The 20,145-nt window shown below is 44.0% G+C and overlaps 1 pseudogene; it reads right to left on the bottom strand.

Moving 5' to 3' along the window:
• Positions 1-3,827: 3,827 nt before the first annotated feature.
• LOC140380751 (semaphorin-4E-like) lies at positions 3,828-12,861 on the bottom strand (annotated as a pseudogene).
• Between the last annotated feature and the right edge of the window lie 7,284 nt (positions 12,862-20,145).

Genomic DNA, 20,145 nt, shown 5'->3' with positions numbered 1-20,145 from the left:
AAGTCAACCATAGACCTTTTATGGTCATATCTGTGGAAAGACGAAGGAGACGTGTCAGTCCTAACACAGCTTGTTTAATTCTGAGCTGCGCCTGCGTATCGTCTCGCTCTAGTGCCCACAGGAGAGCTTAGAGCACCCTCTGCTGGTTGGATGTACCCCAAAATAACACATTAGCAAAAATACAAAAAATAGGGGGGATGTCTGTTTCTGCATACAACTTTAAAATATATAATATTACTGCAATGAGATGAGTCTGTGAATGGCCCATGACAGCTCTGGACCAGAGACCGCACAGGTTTTTATCCCATTAAAACTGTTGTTTGTCCCTGAAAGGGAAACGCTGAGCCTCATTCATAAAGTTTTACCAGCGTTGTTCAACTCGCATGGTCCAAGTGTCCTGAGATAAAACATCCACCACAGAGCTCTCCTCCTCTCGTTTTAGGAGGCCGACAGGGGCCGCTGCTCACCGCTACAGCTCGGCTCACAATGGCCCATTTAGCCATCAGCCCACCGGGAAAATCCTCGTATGCCAGCCTAGTCCCTTGTCTGTCACTCACTGAATCACATTGTATACTATATATTCATGTGCAATTCATGTGCAATTACTGTCGTGACACATATTCTTGTACAATTACTGTCGTGATTACATGCAATGGTATTTATTTATTTATTTTTATCTTTATTATTTTTCCCCTCCATCCCTTGTTGGGAAATGGGAGGTTTTGTCTATAGGAGTTTTTGTTTATAAGAGATCTTCTACTGAGAATGTTTTTCAAACTTCCTAAAAGTGATCTGTTCTTTTCTTCTGTATCTACCTCTGTATCTACCTGCGTTGCATCAATGAAATTTCCCCATGTGGGACAATAAAGGATTATCTTATCTTATCTTATCTTATCCATTTGTATGTGTTTAGTTTATTTTGAATTCAGGTAGGATTTTTTTTTTGGGCAAAGCCAATTTTCTGGAACCGAGAGTGCACCTGTGTTATCATTTATGTGTCTACTCTGAACAACTGCAGGACCAGCCAGTGGTTTGGGAAAAACAGACAGAGAAGTCACAGAAACAATCAAACCGAGCAGCATCAACCACATCAATATTTGAAATATTAACTCCCTTTGTAATTAGAAGATCCAGAGTGTGCCCTCCTCTGTGGGTGGGGCCACTCTGCTGTGGGTGGGGCCAATAACATGCTGAGTAAGACTGAAGGTTTCAAGGACAGCATCAAGCTCTTTAGCGTTTCTGTCACAAATATTATCAACATTGAAATCACCTGTAATGACCAAACCATCTGTGCACACAACTGAAAGCATCTCAGTAAGATCATCAATAAAACTTTGTCTTACTGACAATGAAGAGAATAGATGGAGACTGTTTTAGTTCAATTTTAAAGGATACATACTCAAATGATGAAAACAACCCAAAGGACAACCTGTGGGTAATTAGTTAAACTCTAAAAACTGCACACGCACTTTCACCCTTTTTGTTTTCTCATGTTTCAAATTCAAACTTAAAGTTGGATGGAGCAAATTCTATTAGAACTACATTTCCTGTGTTTTTGTCAAGCCATGTTTCAGGTAAAAACATAAAATCACGATTATAAGAAGTAACTATTAATTAAGAATTATTTGTTTGATAAGGATCTGACATTTAGCACGGTAAATTTCAGACCAGCTTCAGTGGAACTGGGGGTTATCTTTTCACCAGGAATATTAATACATTTTCTCTGATTGGCCTCACTTGCCTTTTTTTTCCCATCTGTGTGATGTGACTACAGAAAAAGCACTAGGGGAACAAATGTTGTTTGTTCTGCTGTTTTTGGAACAAATACAACTAGACGCATTATGACTTTGACAGTCTACCACCTAATATTGGTTACAAATTCTATTTTATTGACAAACGCTCTACTCCCCAGTACTTCCTCGAGCCATGTCCAGGTAATAAAGACTTTGGGATTTTAAAGTTTCATCAGTGTCCTCCATACAAGGACATTGTTTTAAAGATTATAGAGAATGGGAATATTCCCATAGACATGGCTTCCGCTGTCAGTTTGCCAATGGGATCTTTCAACTGTGGTTCCAGTTCATGAGATACAGCTACAGAAAATGACAGAAGACCAAAATTGTCTAAGAACTATTGACTTTATTTGAAAAACAAATTTGTGTGGTATAAAGTTACATTAAAGATTTTGTTGTAATAGTAGTAGTAATATTTTTCAATTACCTTACCTTTACAGTCAAAGTAAGTATCTGTAAATACAGTATTGCATCGACAAACATGAACATAACATTATGTAAAAAATAAAAAAAGCTCAATTTGATCAATGTAAAATCACTTCTCAAAAAAAGTTTATTAGAACTATTAGAAAATGAAAAGATGTTTCAAATGGTTCAAATTCAAACTTCAACAAAATTAAAATTACGCTGGGGTCACCTCATAAAATAAGATAAGATAAGTCTTTATTTGTCCCACAATGGGAAAATTCTAGTGAAGCAACACAGAGTAGGTATAGAAGTATAATAATAAAAAAAACACTTATAGAAAAATTCTTATACTCTTAATAAAAAATTAAAAAAACTATAAAAACACTCTTATTTACAGCTGTTATATGGATTGAGAATATTGCACCAGGATGATTGACATTATGTCACAGTAATGCACATGATTGTCAGTATTGCACATGGGTATGACAGTATTGCACATGATTATGGTGATGAATGACACATGTTAACGGCTAACAGTGCTCTCTAGAGCGGACTGAGTGTCCTCATGGTCCAGCATAGATGTGAGTTTAGCCAGGACCCTTCTGTCCCCCACCTCCTGCACCAAGTCCAGCGCACAGCCCAGGACGGAGCTGGACTTCTTGATGACTTTGTCCAGCTTCTATCTCATGGATATGAAAGTTTTTTAAAAGGGGAACAGTCAGTCTCATTGGAAATAGCGGGTGAATTCCTTTGTTGCAAATATATACATTTTAGTCCGCCAAAGATGTACAGATGTGGCAGATTTTTTTAAAAAGGCACTCTGACATGTTAAAGTTAAAAAGCCTTTATTATTAAATTGTTTAATTTGTTTAATTAAAACAAACTGTTTTAATTAAATAACCCATGTTTAAATTAAGGCTTTTTAACTTTAACCCATCAGAGTGCCTTGGTTTATTCATCTGCCACTTGTATATCTTTGTCAATCTTCAGTATCCATCCATCCATTTTCTTCTGCTTTATCCGGGGCCGGGTCGCGGGGGCAGCAGTCTAAGCAGCGACTCCAAGACTTCCTTCTCCCCGCGTTCCCAGGCCAGCCGAGAGACATTTTCCTTCCAGCGTGTCCTGGGTCTTCCCCGGGGCCTCTTTCCGGTGGGACATGCCCGAAACACCTAGGCGGTTAGCCCTCTAAACGTTACATTTTACGGATATTCTGCTTATTCACTGTTATGCCATCGACGTTGCAGATGCCTCTGCCTGTGATCTTGTGTTTTGTTTGACTGATATACTTAAAGTGGACCTGGTGAGTGCTTTGTTATTGTTCGAAGCTAATATGCTATGCTACTGTTGATTGAATCAGTTAACACGGACTTGTCAGCCGGTGCGGGCGCTGGCTGCACTCGTTCATGTTAAATTGTATCATTTTTGCACTTCAACTTTTGCTGAATCTGACCCTGAAATCTAATGATTTAAAGTAAAATTATTAAAAGTTAATTTCACTTTATGCTCAACACTGGGAATATTAATTACTGATTGAGATGAACAGATGACATGAAATGTTGTATCTAAGCATGATCTAAATGTTGAATTATAATTATTATTATTAATTAATAATAATAATTTTGTTGTTTATTCATGGTCCTGTTTTGAACAGGCCAGGTTCCAGAACTGGATGGCGAGCTAAAGAAACCAGAACGAACCGAGAGAGTGCAAACATCAGCCGGTGCGGTAGGAGGCGCTGCAGCCGCTCCCCACACATACATTATATCCTACACAATATCCCCTGCTAGTGGATACACTGATTCATACTCTGAAACCCTTGGAATTTACCCGTGGATTCTATTTTTGTGGACTGAGCTATGCAGCACTGCACTTGGAACTTTGTTAACGCGTTGAACTGATTAAGTTCAGAAATATGGACCATTATTCTAATTGTGCACAACTGTAAATATTGTATATATTTGTCAATCACTGTAAATAACACCACTCAGCGCTACAAGCATTTTGTCAGTTGTCTCATTGAATACACCTCATTTTCCTCCGAGCCGAACCTTAAACTTCTGGTACTAGTCCAACAATTTTAATGCACTGCAGCATTATATATGTTCCACGACTGGGACGAAAACCACTCTGCTCCTCCTGAATCCGAGGTTCGGCTATCGGTCGGATTCTCCTCTCCAGTACCCTGGAATAGACCTTACCGGGGAGGCTGAGGAGTGTGATCCCTCTGTAGTTGGAACAGACCATCGGTCCCCCTTCTTGAACAGAGGGACCACCACCCCGGTCTGCCAGTCCAGAGGCACTGTCCCTGACCGCCACGCGATGTGCAGAGACGTGTCAGCCAAGACAGTCCTACAACATCCATAGATTAGGTACTCAGGGCGGATCTCATCCACCCCCGGAGCCCTGCCACCGAGGAGTTTGCGAACAACTTCAGTGACTTCAGCTTCAGCAGAATTTCTTTGGGCCCGACCAATAGTCCTCCTCCATGGCCTCCCCGAACTACTCCCAGCCCCGGGTTTTTGCCTCTGTGACAACACAATCTGCGGCCCGCTTGGCCTGCCGATACCTTCTTCAGCCTTACTTCCCGTGTTCACCACTGGGTTTGGGGGTTGCCGCCACGACAGGCACCGGAGACCTTGCGACCACAACTCCGAGCAGCCGCATCAACAATGGAGGTGGAGAACATGGTCCACTCGGACTCAATGTCCCAAGCTTCCCCGTAGGTGCGAGTTAAATACCCTACTGACAGAGGGCTCCGCAAGACGTTCCCAACAGATCCTCACACTGCACCTGCCCCTCATGGATCCTCCTGCGGGTGGTGGGCCCACGGGAGGGTGGCCCTACGTCGCTCTTTTGGGCTGTTCCCGGCCAAGTCCCGTGGGGAAAGACCCGGCCACCAAGCGGTCGCTGTCGAGCACCCACCCCAGGTCTGGCTCCAGGATGGGGGGGTGACGCCAATCCGGGCGACGTAACTGGCCTTGATCTTTTACTTGTCATAAAGGTCTTCTGAACCGCTCTTTGTCTTACTCGTCACCTAGGACCTGATTGCTTTGGAGACCCTACCAGGGGCTTAAGCCCCCGACAACATAGCTCCTGGGATCATTTGGGCATTCAACCCCCTCCACCACGTTATGGTGTTGCTTCAGTAGCTTTTTGAAAAAATTATGTAGCTTCTCCATTTTTGTTGTTATTACTGCTGCTATTGTTTGTGTCAGGCACTTAGGGCTTATTTTCAGACCCTCTCTGCAGCTTGATGTTGCTTGAGTCTAAGGCCATCTCCTCGTGGCTCTCGGGAGACAGTTTGTTTACTCTTGTCTCTGTGTATGCATGACTGGGTAAAGTGTCCATTGTATACTTTCCATAAAAATTTGACCCAAAAAGCTATTACAAATACTGCAATGACGGCATGTAGGCCTGCAACATTAGGGGAAGTTGCAAAAGAGCCTATGTTAACCTGGTACTCTGCTAGAGTGCTTGTGTATTCATTCGTTTTGGAGCGCTCGACTGAGAGACAACAGTACAGTCCAGCATCTGAGTCTGAGGTGTTTAAGATAAGGAGACCATCTTTTAAAAAGTAGTGACGACCTGTAGGGCTCAGTGTTCGTCCGTCTTTCTCCCAGATGGTTGCAGCGTGAATGGATGGATTAGTGCAGTGAAGCTTCAGGTATCCACCGACCCAAATGGATTGAATAACAGGTGTATATTGGACTGAAAGTAAACAATAATACAATACCAATTAAAATCTTACAACAAATGAAAATTATATTTCTTTACATCTTACTTTCCTGGATCAAAACGATAGCAATTCTAAATGTGCAGGACACAATCTATTTGAAGAAACCCTATATCTTTGGTGTTCATAAATCTATAGATTTTACAAGATTTGCTTTGATGAAATATTTGTCGTGGCATTTCCTGGGTAGGACTCACTATCTGATGAGCATTGCCTAGAATGGCCTGCTGCTAGAATCTGGTATATCTTACTCAGAGTTTGAGTTCTGAGTTGACAAAACCAAACCAATTCAAACTGAGTAACTTTCAGTGCAATTCACCATACCAAGGAAAGCTAGCTCACAAAAATGATCAAACCTGACTTTAATCTGATCACTGATGTTATCAAAAATGTTAAAGAACCATTGCCTTCGTTCATCTCTGACTGACATAACTCAGTCAAACTAGACTGTGTTTAGACATACATTTGAGGGCAAGCAGGAATCAATCCCAGGATCTCTTGAACTCCAGGCCATGTCTCTAACCACTAGGCTATGTGTAGTATAACAGCATGTAGCATTTTTGGTTTGTCTGAAGCAACCCATTCAACTCCAGTGCAGGTCTTCCTTTAGTTATAACCTCTTAACAAATCCAGGTTCGCGAAACGTAACTTGGAAATGTAATCGTCAATATTGTCCGGATTTGACATACAAAATAATAACGAAGAAGATAGCGCACCAGTCCACACACGGCCGGGCTCAGGAGCGCCCTCTTCATGCAGCACATGTACTGATGCCTCGCTGAGGGAACTTTTACGGTTGCGGTTTTATAATGAATCTGTGAGCCTAAATCACGTTTCAAAAATACATTTCATACATTTTCTAGAATATGGAAGCACAGAGCACATCGTCAGGGTGTTTTATTTGGCATAAACAGAGGGAGAGAGCGACACATAATTTGCATTGCACCAGCTCAGTTTGTGAGGAGTGTGTGTGTGCTCCGAGAGGCAGAGCAGGTGCTGCCTCCTCCCTGTATCTGAACGACAAACATCTGAACATTTTGACATTCTTATTTGAAAAAATATTGTTGGATATTGGATTCAAATGGAAAGGGGGTTTATAATACATACCAGATGACAAATATGAATTTGTTGTTTTGTTGTCGTTTTATATTTGATTTTATATATATTATATATATATATATATATATATATATATATATATATATATATATATATATATATATATATATTTTTTTTTTTTTTTTTTTTAACGTTTTTTCCCCCCAAGTTTGACAGGTGTGGCACTGCCTTCCCTGAATGCACGTCACTGCACCTTGTTGTTTCCACCATTGTACTCACCAGATTTCGGGCAAAGGGACGCATCACCAGCTTGCACACTTTGGATGAGTTTCCTAATAAAAATAAAAACATATGTAAATATATGTAGAATATATTTTATTCCCACATTCAGATTATATGAATACACATCAACTTACTTTTGCGATTTGGAAAGAGCAATACATTTCCCTGTCTCTTTGTCCCAGCCACAGTATGGGTCTCTGTTAAGAACACAGTCGATACAGGTGGAAGACCTGTCGCAGGTGGCTACAGGTATCTGGACCACCCCCTGAGTCTGAGCCAGCATACAGCTGATCCTATACACATATACCATTTACTGTTATATTCATGCATTTAAAACAGACCAAAATGCTGACAAACATCTTAGAAGACGTACTGTGACAGTGGAAAACCGAAGGATCTTAATGGGCTCTGGTAACTTAAAGACATGCACTTCTTCAATAATGAACATTTCTCCATCATAGTTCACAGCTTTCACAACGGTGCCAATTTCTGCATTCATTGCATGAAAAATATACATTCAACAAAATGTGTTGCGTAAATTTCATTACAACCTTTCACCAACCTGTGCCAATAAACATGACGTGGTACATTTTGTCGTCTGCTGCCTGTACTTGGTTAACAATGATCTGTGTGAACATAGCCCCCTTTCGCACCAAACTGGGTTTTTTGCCAACAGGCTGAATGACACTGTCCAAAATTGGCCTTTTTTTGACAAACTCAAGTGTCCGATCTGGGAGGTTTAATGTCTGATTTATATTTGCTTTACGAGCTGCATCGTCAATACACTGGCAAATAACAGAGGAGACAACAGAATAAAATTACAAATACAACTACATGCTTTTTTTTTTTGCAAATGTTGGGCAAAACTTACAGCTCCAGGCCGAGGAAAAGGGACCTTCCCGGTATACCTCACCCATTTAACATAAATCTTCTCTATGGTGACAGGGTTCATGTACTTGCCCACTGTAAACACTCTGCTGATGTCCAACACATTGTACACGCACACAGCCGACAGGTCTGACGCATCTCTAAACACAGAGGGGACAAGTGAGACACAAGTAGCGCCAAAGTCTACCAACAAAACGTTTTTAAAACGCTGACTGTGGGGTGAAGATGGTGTAGATCAAACAGTCAGTCCAAGGCTTGAATGGGTCACACCAGCGATAAGCGTCCTGGATACTGTAAGTTGTGAGACTCTGAGACTCCAAGATGGGACACTCAAGTCTAACCTTCAAGAAAGAACTCCACTTTTTCTGCAGGGTACTCGCCCCACCCAGATCACCCTGTGTGAAAGTGAAACACAAACACAGCTGAGTGCCTGCAACATGGTAAATAACAGGTTTCATAATGGACAGGTTTCATAAAAGTCATTGTTACACAACTGGAACTGACTACATCTGTCAAATTCTGTCATAAATCAAGATAACTTAAAGGTGGTATGGACGATTTTTCGGCGATTTGAGAATGCAGGCGGAAGTGCGCATGTGCACTCCCCCGTGCAGACCGATACAACACACAAGTGCGTTTGTTTATTAGCGCAGCGGAACGCATCGCATCGCTCGTCTCCCGTAGATTTCTGTCCACTTCTGCGTCAGCTCGAACTGTCTTTCTCCGTCTTCATTTTGGCCCGTACACTGAGGGAACTATTTTATGCTTGTGAAGCACTGCTCTCCTGCACTTGTAGGCTGCAAACACAGCATCCACAGGCTCTCTTCCTCATCTCTGGTGACTTTAACCACGCTTCTCCCTCTTCTGTTCTACCAACACACACCCAGTATGTTACCTGCCCCACCAGAGAGAATAGAACATTGGACTTGTTTTTTGCCAACACCAAGGAGGCTTATTCTTCTTCCCCCCTCCCTCCCCTGGGCAGCTCGGACCACAACCTTGTACATCTGAGGCCTGTGTATGAACCCATCGTGCGCAGGCAGCCTGTGGTGTCCCGTGAGGTGAGGATGTGGTCTGCTGAGAGCGAGGAGGCTCTGAGGGACTGCTTCAGCACCACTGTCTGGACTGAGCTTTATGACCCACATGGGGAGGACATCAACACCATCACAGAGTGCATCACGGACTACATCAACTTCTGTTTTGAGAGCATTGTTCCCTCCCGGACGGTGCGGTGTTTTCCAAACAACAAGCCATGGATTAACCGTGAACTGAAGGCTCTGTTGAAGGAGAAGAAGAGAGCCTTCAGGTCAGGGAACAAGGAGGAGCTGAGGACTGTGCAGAAGGAGCTGAGGAGGAAGATCAGGCAGGCTGAGGCCGGCTACAAGAGGAGGGACAAGCTGGAGACGGCTGGTGTGGAGTATGATCTGGCAGAGTGGATCCTGGACTACCTCACAGACCGACCCCAGTTTGTGAGAGCCCGGAACTGTGTGTCTGACACTCGGACCTGCAGTGTGGGGGCGCCCCAGGGCACTGTCCTCGCGCCCTTTCTCTTCACCCTTTACACTGCAGTCTTCAGACATGACACGGACAGCTGTGTCCTGCAGAAGTTCTCTGACTCTGCCATCATCGGACTCATCACGGACGACGATGACGCGGAGTACAGGGGACTGGCGCAGGACTTTGTGGACTGGTGTCAGCGGAACCACCTCCTCATCAACGCGGGGAAGACCAAGGAGATGGTGGTGGATTTCCGCAGACGCCACTCCACTGCCCCCTCACCAGTGAACATCCAGGGACGGGACATTGAGAGAGTGGACTCATACAAGTACCTGGGTGTTCATCTGAACCACAAACTGGACTGGACTCATAACACAGACGCACTGTACAGGAAGAGCCAGAGTCGGCTCTACCTCCTGAGGAGACTCAGGTCTTTTGGAGTGACAGGGCCACTCCTGAAGACCTTCTACGACTCTGTGGTGGCATCGGCCCTCCTGTATGGTGTGGCCTGCTGGAGCAGCAGCATCACAGAGAGGGAGAGGAAGAGGCTGGACAGAGTCATCAAGAAGTCCAGCTCCGTCCTGGGCTGTGCTCTGGACTCGGTGCAGGAGGTGGGGGACAGGAGGGTCCTGGCTAGATTCACATCTATGCTGGACCATGAGTGTCACCCCCTGCAGCACACTCTCTCCGCTCTGGAGAGCAGCTTCAGTGAGAGACTGATCCACCCTCGATGTGTGAAGGAAAGGTTCCGTAGGTCTTTCCTTCCTGCTGCTGTCAGACTTTATAACAAAAACTGTTAGTACTGAACACTCGCAATACTGACCTAACCTAATACTGATGTGCAATTCTGTCGTATGTGCAATTTCTGTTGGAATTCATGTGCAATTCATGTGCAATTACTGTGAAATTCATGTGCAATCTATGTGCTGTCGTGACACATATTCATGTGCAATTACTGTCGGGATCACATGCAATGGTATTTATTTATTTGTCTATGGGAGTTTTTACTTATTTATAGGAGATCTTCTACTGAAAGTGTTTTTCAGACTTCCTATAAGTGATCTGTTCTTCTGTATCTACCTCTGTATCTACCTGCGTTGCACCAATGAAATTTCCCCATGTGGGACAATAAAGGAATATCTTATCTTATCTTATCTTATGATAGATCCATGCGCTTAGGCACGCGGAAACGTGGGGACAAGCCTGACGCGGCTGCAGGTGAGCGGTAGGTGCGTTTTATGATTGATACGTGGCAGGACAAATGATTTATCCACGCCACGAGGAAATATGATTAAAAATTACTGAAAAAAATCGTCCATACCACCTTTAAGAGTAAAATATTGTTAACCTTGCACACACGAGCAACACGGGAGACAACCACTTTTTTGTAGTAGTCATATTCTTCTGCAGTCTCACTGAAGAACAGGTAAACCTTGTCATCATCTCCAGTAGCACTATTAACACTCTCAGGAATATGGACCAATGACACAAAGTTGGGCTCTGTCATAGATATTAAAAAAGTGTAAAACCCCAAAAAGTTATTTAATGTCACCGGTATGTTTAACTAAGAAAACATTTTTAAAAATCCTCAAACAAATTAACTCTAAGAATATATTTTACCGTTAAGCCACGAGGTTTGAGATTCTGTTCGTATTGAAACACCTGGACTCCGGTTAAGGACCGGCTCTCGGTTAAGGACCGGCTCTGTGCCCCGGAAATTCATAGAAGTTGCAGAGTACAATTCATCATCTAAAAAAAAGTGTTTAAAATTCACAAATGACTAGGTTCATTCAAATGTTTACGCTTACTGTAACAGATCATAAATGCCACATACCAACCATAAGAGAAGCATATTTTTGATACGGATCCAATGGACATTTGCCTTTTCCAGCTTCAGCCTTGTTTTCTAGAATCAATTTCCCATCTGCATAGGACTGGTAAAGACGAGTCACTTGATTAAATTCATGAAACTATATATAACAGTGACCTGTGACAGTGAATGTATCTTACCATGACGTCACACTGTGGGTTGAACGCATTAGTCCCACACACATACATTCTGTTGTCTCCCTTTTCATGGAGAACTCTAATGTAGTTCTTGCACTCCTGTAACACAGGAATCTCTAATATAAAACTCAATGCACCAAAATAAGGACAAAATAGAACTCTGCCATACCTCTGGGTCTTTCAATTTTGTCACACAAATATCTGTTTGTGCACATTCAAACTGTGGTTAGTTCTGACAACTTTTAGCTTTGCACTTAGAACAAACTGTTATTGTATTTTTATTTTATTTGATTGACAATGTTTATTATTAACAAAAATGTTCTTACTGAAGCAAACTTTATAGACATTATGTAGATCTAAGGCAGAAACTGCCTCCCGAGCTCCAATGACCAATAGGCCCAAGTCTTCTCTTAACAACATAGTAGAATAGTTGAAGACGCCTTCCTCGTGAAACAAGTGAACATTATCGTCTGGAGAGAAAACATGATTGATCAGTGTGTCTCATAACCGATAAACAAACACAGCAGCAACAAGTGTCTTATCTGAGCAAATCGGTTTTCAAAGTAGCAGGTACTGGACTGGTGACATGAATAAATAAATATTTGAGTTATAAAAATCCCAAAGGTTGCTAGAACTTAAAGGTCCCATAACATGCAAAATCGACTTTTCAGAGCTTTTAACCTTCTTACATTGCTATTTGTGCTTCATATATGTACCAAGAGTGTTTTTTTGATTGATTCCCGCAGTGTTTAGCTATATTACAGACTATCTCCTTTCCTCGAATCTCCAAACTGACGGGCGGTGGGGCAAGACCGCGTCATAAGGGCAAGCATGTGTCACCATCCCCCCTCTCCACCCCCCTAACCCCCCCACCCGCACTCTTTACTATTATCACAATGGTGAAGGTTTATGTGGCTGTTGATGCAGCAACCGGGAAAATAAACGGAGAGAAGTTCTATTCGATACCGAAAAACCAACCAACCCTTATTATTATCAATTATACACTTAGGATAGACTACGAAACGTGAAAAAAAGCATGTTATGGCACCTTTAATACATGATTGCAGAAGAAAAGAATCCACTTACGTTGATAGGAGATGATTCTACGAGGAAGAGAGTTTTCTTCTAGTGTCAAGGCCATGGGCACAAGCCAGACAACACACAGGAACAGCAGCAGGTGCATGGCTCCTTTGTTTGAGCCGACCTGAAATGGACAAAGCTGTGTAACATCGAGACGAAGAAAAACATTCTATTTTCAATCTTCTTCTTCTTGGGAGTTTTATGTTGTTGTTGTTTTATGGCGGTTGGTATCCAAGTGTTACATTACCTCCAGACTGTATTGTTGTTGTTGTTGTTGTTGTTTTATGGCGGTTGGCATCCGAGTGTTGCATTACCGCCAGACTTTATTCCTTAGACTGTTGTTGCTGTAGACTTTATTGTTGTTGTTGTTGTTGTTGTTGTTTTATGGCGGTTGGCATCCAATTGTTGCATTACCGCCAGACTTTATTCCTCAGACTTTTCGTAGTCCTCTTCTTGAAGTTGTTGTTGTATCCTTTAGAAGTTCTTCTTCCATCACTTTGGTGTTTCAAAGCCCATGAGTTCAAAGCACATTAGAACACTCTTCCTCCTCATCATCGGCACATTCTTGTCTGCTTGTTGTTGTTGTTGTTGTTTTATGGCGGTTGGCATCCAAGTTGTTGCATTACCTCCAGACTTTATTCCTCAGACTTTGTCGTAGTCCTCAGACTCTGTCGTAGTCCGTAAAAGTACTCCTTCCATTGCTTTGGTGTTACAAAGCCCATGAGGTCATGATATGTCTTTGTGACTAGAATAGTTGTTGTTGTTTCAGAGACCAACCGGCTTCTCTGGTCTGAGGAATAAAGTCTGGCGGTAATGCAACACTCGGATGCCAACCGCCATAAAACAACAACAACAACAACAACAAAATGAAGTCTAAAGAATGAAGTCTGGCAGTAATGTACCACTTTGAACTCTGGAGTGGATCGGGGATGGAGGACGTTCTGGACGGCGTGGAGGAGCAGCCTTTTCTGCCTGCACGTGCCCGGAAACGTGGAAGGTCCCTTGGCTCGTCCGAGGGTTCTGGGAATGAGCAGCAGGATGAGGCTGAAGCTGTTGATGTCCGGGGTGAGAGCGGAGACTGTGGGGTGATCATAAAGCTTGCACAGGATGGTGCATCCTTTAGGGAGTGGAATTCAGTGGCATTGTCGAAGAGCCTGGCTGTAGCTGTGGGGGTGATCAGGAGTGCGAGTGTCCTTGGAGATGGCTCGCTGCTGGTCGTGTGCAAGGACGCGGCTCAGCAACGGAGGGCGATTGGAACTAGACGTCTGGGTGGAAGGGACATTCTTGTGTCTAATGCTGAAGGAGACACGGTCGGAGGAGTTATCGTGGGTGTCCCTGCGGCGACGTCTGTGGATGAAGTTAAGGAGAATTTGACGGGAGTTACGGTGGTGGACGCTGGGCGTTTGAAGGTGACCCGGTTTGGGGTGGGATGTGACAGCTTGTCGGTGATGGTAGCACTTGAGGGGAGGTGCCTGCCTAGTGGGGTGTTCATTGGGTGCATGTGCTATAGCGTCAGGCCATGTGTTCCACCGCCCCTGCGTTGCTTTGAGTGCCAGCGCTTTGGGCATATTGCAGCGGTCTGTAGAGGGAGGCAAAGGTGTGGTGGATGTGCAGGAGATCATGAGTGTGGGAGGTGTGACGTGGGTGCAGAACTGAAGTGCTGTGGCTGTGGGGAAGAACATGGCTCTGCCTACGGGGGATGCGGGTTTGGCAGGGGAGCTGCTGAGGTGCAGAAAATGGGGGTCTCTCAAGGTATATCCTGTGCGGATGCAGTCAAGAAAGTTTCAAGTGACGAGTTTGGAGTGAATACGGAGAGAGGAGCCGGCGCTGCTCCCGGCCAGGGCGAGGTGAGAGAGGCCAGCGTGGCTCCCGGGGAGTGTGAGGGTTTCAGGAGTGGAGGTCCCGGGTGTGCAGGTTCCAGAATTAATGAGAGTGCCCTGGTTGTGGATGGAGAGGATTTTGTGCTCTTTATGGTGGATGTTGTGGACTGTGCTGCTCAGACTCAAAGTGGAACTGAAAGGATCAGGATCATTGCTGGAGCTGCGGGGGGATTCCTTGGGACAGGGGAGCTTGATTGGGCAGATGTGGAAGGCGGGCTGGAGGCGCTGAATGGGAGTCGGAGTGGTGGGGGTCTGCTTGTGGGGAGTCGGAGTGATCAGAGTGACGAGATGGGGGTGGGGGTGGTCTCAGGTCCTCGCCCAGTCTCGTAGACGCACGGCTACCAAGCGGCGACATCAGTGGACATATTAAAGCCTATAGAATGAAGCCTGAAGAATAAAGCTGTACGGTGGAAGCACCGAACGTCAAAGAAGGAGAGGAAGATGAAGAAGAGTCTCCCTGGATCTGTCGTAGTCCGTAAAAGTACTCCTTCCATTGCTTTGGTGTTACAAAGCCCATGAGGTCATGATATGTCTTTGTGACTAGAATAGTTGTTGTTGTTTCAGAGACCAACCGGCTTTATTCCAGGGAGACTCTTCTTCATCTTCCTCTCCTTCTTTGACGTTGTTGTTGTTGTTGTTGTTTTATGGCGGTTGGCATCCAATTGTTGCATTACCGCCAGACTTTATTCCTCAGACTTTTCGTAGTCCTCAGACTGTCGTTCGGTGCTTCCACCGTACAGCTTTATTCTTCAGGCTTCATTCTATAGGCTTAATATGTCCACTGATGTCGCCGCTTGGTAGCCGTGCGTCTACGAGACTGGGCGAGGACAGGAGACCACCCCCTCCCCCATCTCGTCACTCTGATCACTCTGACTCCCCACAAGCAGACCCCCATCACTCCGACTCCCATTTAGCGCCTTTAGCCTGTTTTCTATATCTGCCCAATCAAGCTCCTTTGTTCCAAGGAATCTCCCTGCAGCTTTAGCAATGATCCTGATCCTTTCAGTTCTGCTTTGAGTCTGAGCAGCACAGTTTACAACATCCACCATAAAGAGTACAAAATCCTCTCTATCCACAACCAGGGTATTCTCATTAATTCTGGAACCTGCACACTTGGGACCTCCACTCTTGAAACCTTCACACTTCGTTGTTGTTGTTGTTTTATGGCGGTTGGCGTCCAAGCGTTGCATTACCGCCAGACTTTATTCTTTAGACTTCATTCTTCAGTTCAAAGCCGACAAGTTCAAAGCACATGAGTTCCAAGCCCTCAAATTTCAAGCTTCTTCCTCCTCCCCATCTTCTTCTTTTTCTATGGTGATATGAGAGATCATAGCTGTTTTTTATTTGAAATGAATTTTTCTCCTGAACCTGTGCCCTCAAACAAAAGGTCTCAGAGGCGCATTATCACTGCAAATACAGCTGTCCAATTTTCTGCTATGTTTGATCCTCACTTGTTTATGAATTGTCTTGATGTGCACAGCTTAATTCATTCCTTTAGCAGCCACTGTTTATCCATTTTAGATCAGGTGGCACCTGTAAAATCCACCTTGTCAACAGAGAAAAAAGCTTGTCCATGGATAAATGAAGGTATCCTAAATCTAAAGAGACTATGTTGGAAAACCTCCAATCTTGAGGTCCATAGGTTCATCTTGTATTATCTTATAATGAAATGATGGAAAGTTCCAGATCTGATTACTTAAGAAAAAACCCAAAGTGTTGTTTGACACTATAAATTTTATTGTGTGTCCTACAACTGCAGTTACTCCTGTTTCCTGCAAAGCTGACAGCAATGAATTCCTCAGGTTCTTCGCCGATAAGATCAAGATGATCAAAGACCAAATCCCACTCCTTTTGTGTGATAAACCTGTTTCTGTGGAACATGTTTCCCAAAATTAGTCTTCTTTTAAGCCTGTCACTCTAGGGGATATCTCAGCTCTGGTGACAAAGATGAAACCCTCCTCTTGTACATCAGATGCCCTTCCTTAAAGTGTTTGATGTTATTGGCCCCTGGGTTACCAAAATGGTAAATCTCTCTCTAGTAGAGCCATTACTGAAAAAAACAAACTTGGACCCGACAGACCCAAAAAATTTCAAACCTATTTCAAAGTTCCCTTTCATGTCCAAGATCCTAGAGAAGGTGGTCTCTGAACAATTGTCAGATTTCCTTGATCAGTCAGATCAACATTCACGACTCTTTTCAATCTGGTTTCCGCGTCATTCTACGGAAACCGCATTGCTAAAAGTGTCCAGTGACATTATGATGTCTGCTGATTCTGGAAAATGCACTGTTCTAGTTCTGCTGGATCTGTCTGCAGCCTTTGACACTGTCGACCATCATATCCTGTTGAACAGACTGAGGGACCTGATTGGACTATCAGGGTCAGTTCTTCAATGGTTTTCCTCATATTTATCCGGTCGGAGCTTTAGTGTCGCTGCAAACCAAATAATGTCTGATTCAGCTGATCTGTTGTGTGGAGTTCCTCAGGGCTCCATTTTGGGTCCCGTCTTATTTCTGCTTTATATTATTCCCCTGGGAATGATCATTAAAGAGTTTAGTGATGTGTCCTATCACCTGTTCGCTGATGATATTCAGCTATATTGCTCTTTTAAACCTTCTGAGATCCAGAAGCTGAACTCCTTGGTCAGTTGTTTGGTGCAAATAAAACAATGGCTGAGTAAAAACTCTTTGCAGCTAAATGCAGACAAAACAGAAACTCTGATTATTGCCCCTGATGATGCCATTCCAGGGATAAACCAGTACTTGGGTGTTTTAGGCCAGACTGCTAAACCAAGTCTTAGAAACTTGGGTGTTATCTTTGACAAACACATGTCTTTAGAGCACCACTCCAAGCTGTTGACGAGGAACTGTTTCTTTCAGTTGAGGAACATTTCTAAACTTAGGAAAATGGTGTCTCAAAATGATCTGGACCTCATAATTCATGCTTTTGTGTCTTCACATTTAGACTATTTAAACAAGAAGGAGCTCTCTTGTTTGCAGCTGGTCCAGAACTCTGCAGTGAGGATCTTGACCCGCACAAATAGAAGGGCCCACATTTCACTCATTCTCAAAGCCCGCAAAGGCTGCCGGTCTCGTACCGGATACAGTTTAAAATTCTAGTTCTGACTTTTAGAGCTTTAAATGGTCAGATCCCATTGTACATTAGCGATCTGATCAAACCGCACACTCCCTCTCGCTCACTGAGGTCTTTGGATCAGAAACTGCTTTTGGTTCCTCGCACTCGCTTTCGGACCAGAGGAGACAGATCCAGGCTGTTGTGCCCAGATTCTGGAATGATCTTCCGCTCTCCCTACGGTCACTGGACTCTGTTGTTGCTTTTAAGGATCAGCTCAAAATCTTTTTATTTAGTTGAGCCTTTTAATTGCATTTGCTTTAGGGACTGATTTGACTGTATATTGTTGAATATGTATTGCTCACTGTAAGTTTTTTATGTTTTTATTGTTTCAACCCCCCTATCAAAATAGGGGGGTTGGTCCCGAGAAGAAAGAAGGAGAAGAAAGAATATAAAGCCGCAAGCAGCATCGCGGGGCGCCAGGCTTCTTACTCTGCTCTCTGCATTTTACAGAGGTGGCTCCTGAAGATGGAAAAAATTTAAGCTTGATCGGGCTGACGCCCGAGGAGGAGTGTGAAGCGTAAACATTTCAGAGATTTTGCGATTTTTCCCTTTAGTGACAGTCAACTTTGCAGCTCTGCCGCACAGAGACCGTAGCGCTGCCGGACCGATAGGCCCTACGCCCTGCTAGGGATCTGGCCTAATAATAATATTTTTAGGAAAAAAAGTCTAGCTGTTTCCACTACAACCACATATTATACATCGTGTGAAAGCTCTGAGCCTTCCCCATGCCATCGTGGGGTGGAATTGTCATTACAAGCGCTTACCCGCTCATCATTCACCCTCCCGTCAGGGTCCCCCACCCACTCCCCATAGACTTCCATTCATTTTAGCATATACAAGTATGGCTCATGCCTGCGGCATGGACTCTCGCGTACAGCTCAATGTCAGGAGTGTTTTGAATGTTTTTGCGCTTTACACTGCTGTTGTCCCATTCACTCATTGTTGACTATTGCTGTCATAGCAGGAGTAAGTGTGCATGATCGATGCCTTCGGCATCAGCGTTTTCACTGGTCATGACAAGGGTTATGCTGTTGTAAGTGAATGAGCGCATTGTGGCCTTTTTTGTCATAGCAGGAGTAAGTATGCGTGATCCATGCCTTCGCCATGTGCATATACACTGTTTGTGCGCAGCCCGGATGTTTGGTCGAACAATTGCAACGCTGCCTTTGTTTAGTGCGCACTTTCGCATGGGCTTCGCCCATTTACAACTATAATGTTCAATTTTCCTACTACTGATTAGTATGCACGGGACGTGCATGAGTGGAGGACTGCGTAAGTGAGTGTCTGGAAGCGGGGGAGCGCTTTGCGTTCAATGGAACTAATAGGCTTCTCACCATCTAATGACATTAAGACTTATCTGGAGGAAAATGAGAATGGTAAAAATTAACTTAAGCAAAAACCACGTAACCCTCTGACTGATTATGATTTAGGTCTATTGTTCTCTCTGGTTTTGTTTTCTTTCACTGTGGTTGTTTTTTGTGTTCAATATAAAAAGAAAAATGTGGAGAATCTTGATTAAATAGCAACATTTGGGCAAAACATATTCAAATATGGAATAAGATTTGATTTTTAATCAAATCAAATCAATTTATTTTTGTAAGGCCCAAAATCACAACAACAGTTGCCTCTGAGGGCCACAGGGAGAAATGAATCAACAATGTCTGTGGTGGCGATGGAGTCAGACAATGTCTGTGGTGGCGAGGGACGATGTCCCAGGGTCCTCTTTCCTTAGACTCTCCTTCTCGGCCAGGAAAAACTACAAAAAAGACCTCTTTGGGAAAAAAGCGTAGAAACCTGGAGGAGTTCCAATGAAGGAGAGATCCGACTCTCACAGACGGACAGACGGACACGAGGGAGACTGGAGCTGGACCCACTCTTCAGGCAGATGAAGGACCGTCTGAGGCGAGCTGGACCCACTCTTCAGGCAGATGAAGGACCGTCGGAGGCGAGCTGGACCCACTCTTCAGGCAGATGAGGGACCGTCGGAGTCGAGCTGGACCCACTCCTCAGGCAGATGAGGGACCGTCCACACAGGGCAGGGACCACTTCACCAGGGGAGGGGCATCTGGGTCCACAGGTCCTCAGGAGTGAGAGAAAGAAAAGAAGGCGGTGAACAGTTTGCAAGTGGAATCAAAAAATAAATATTGTTTGATAGCATAAGTAGTCAGAAGAAGAAGAAGAGGATAGTGCTCAAGCTGTCATACTTCCCCCAGCATAGTTACTCCTAGGGCAGCGTAGCTAAAGCTCTGGGTTTATGTTTCTGTTCCTAACTAGTCTGACCATAAGCGATTTCGAAGAGGAACGTTTTAAGCCTGGACTTAAATGAAGAGACTCTGTCAGCATATTTAACATGGGTCGGGAGCTGATTCCATAACACAGGGGCT

This window comes from Eucyclogobius newberryi, unplaced genomic scaffold (genome assembly GCF_026437365.1).
Source record: "Eucyclogobius newberryi isolate DKJ021-1_F unplaced genomic scaffold, fEucNew1.0.hap1 SCAF_5, whole genome shotgun sequence".
Lineage (NCBI taxonomy): Eukaryota > Metazoa > Chordata > Actinopteri > Gobiiformes > Gobiidae > Eucyclogobius > Eucyclogobius newberryi.
The sequence above is the reverse complement of the archived record's forward strand: the minus strand, read 5'-3'. Positions and strand labels throughout refer to the sequence as shown.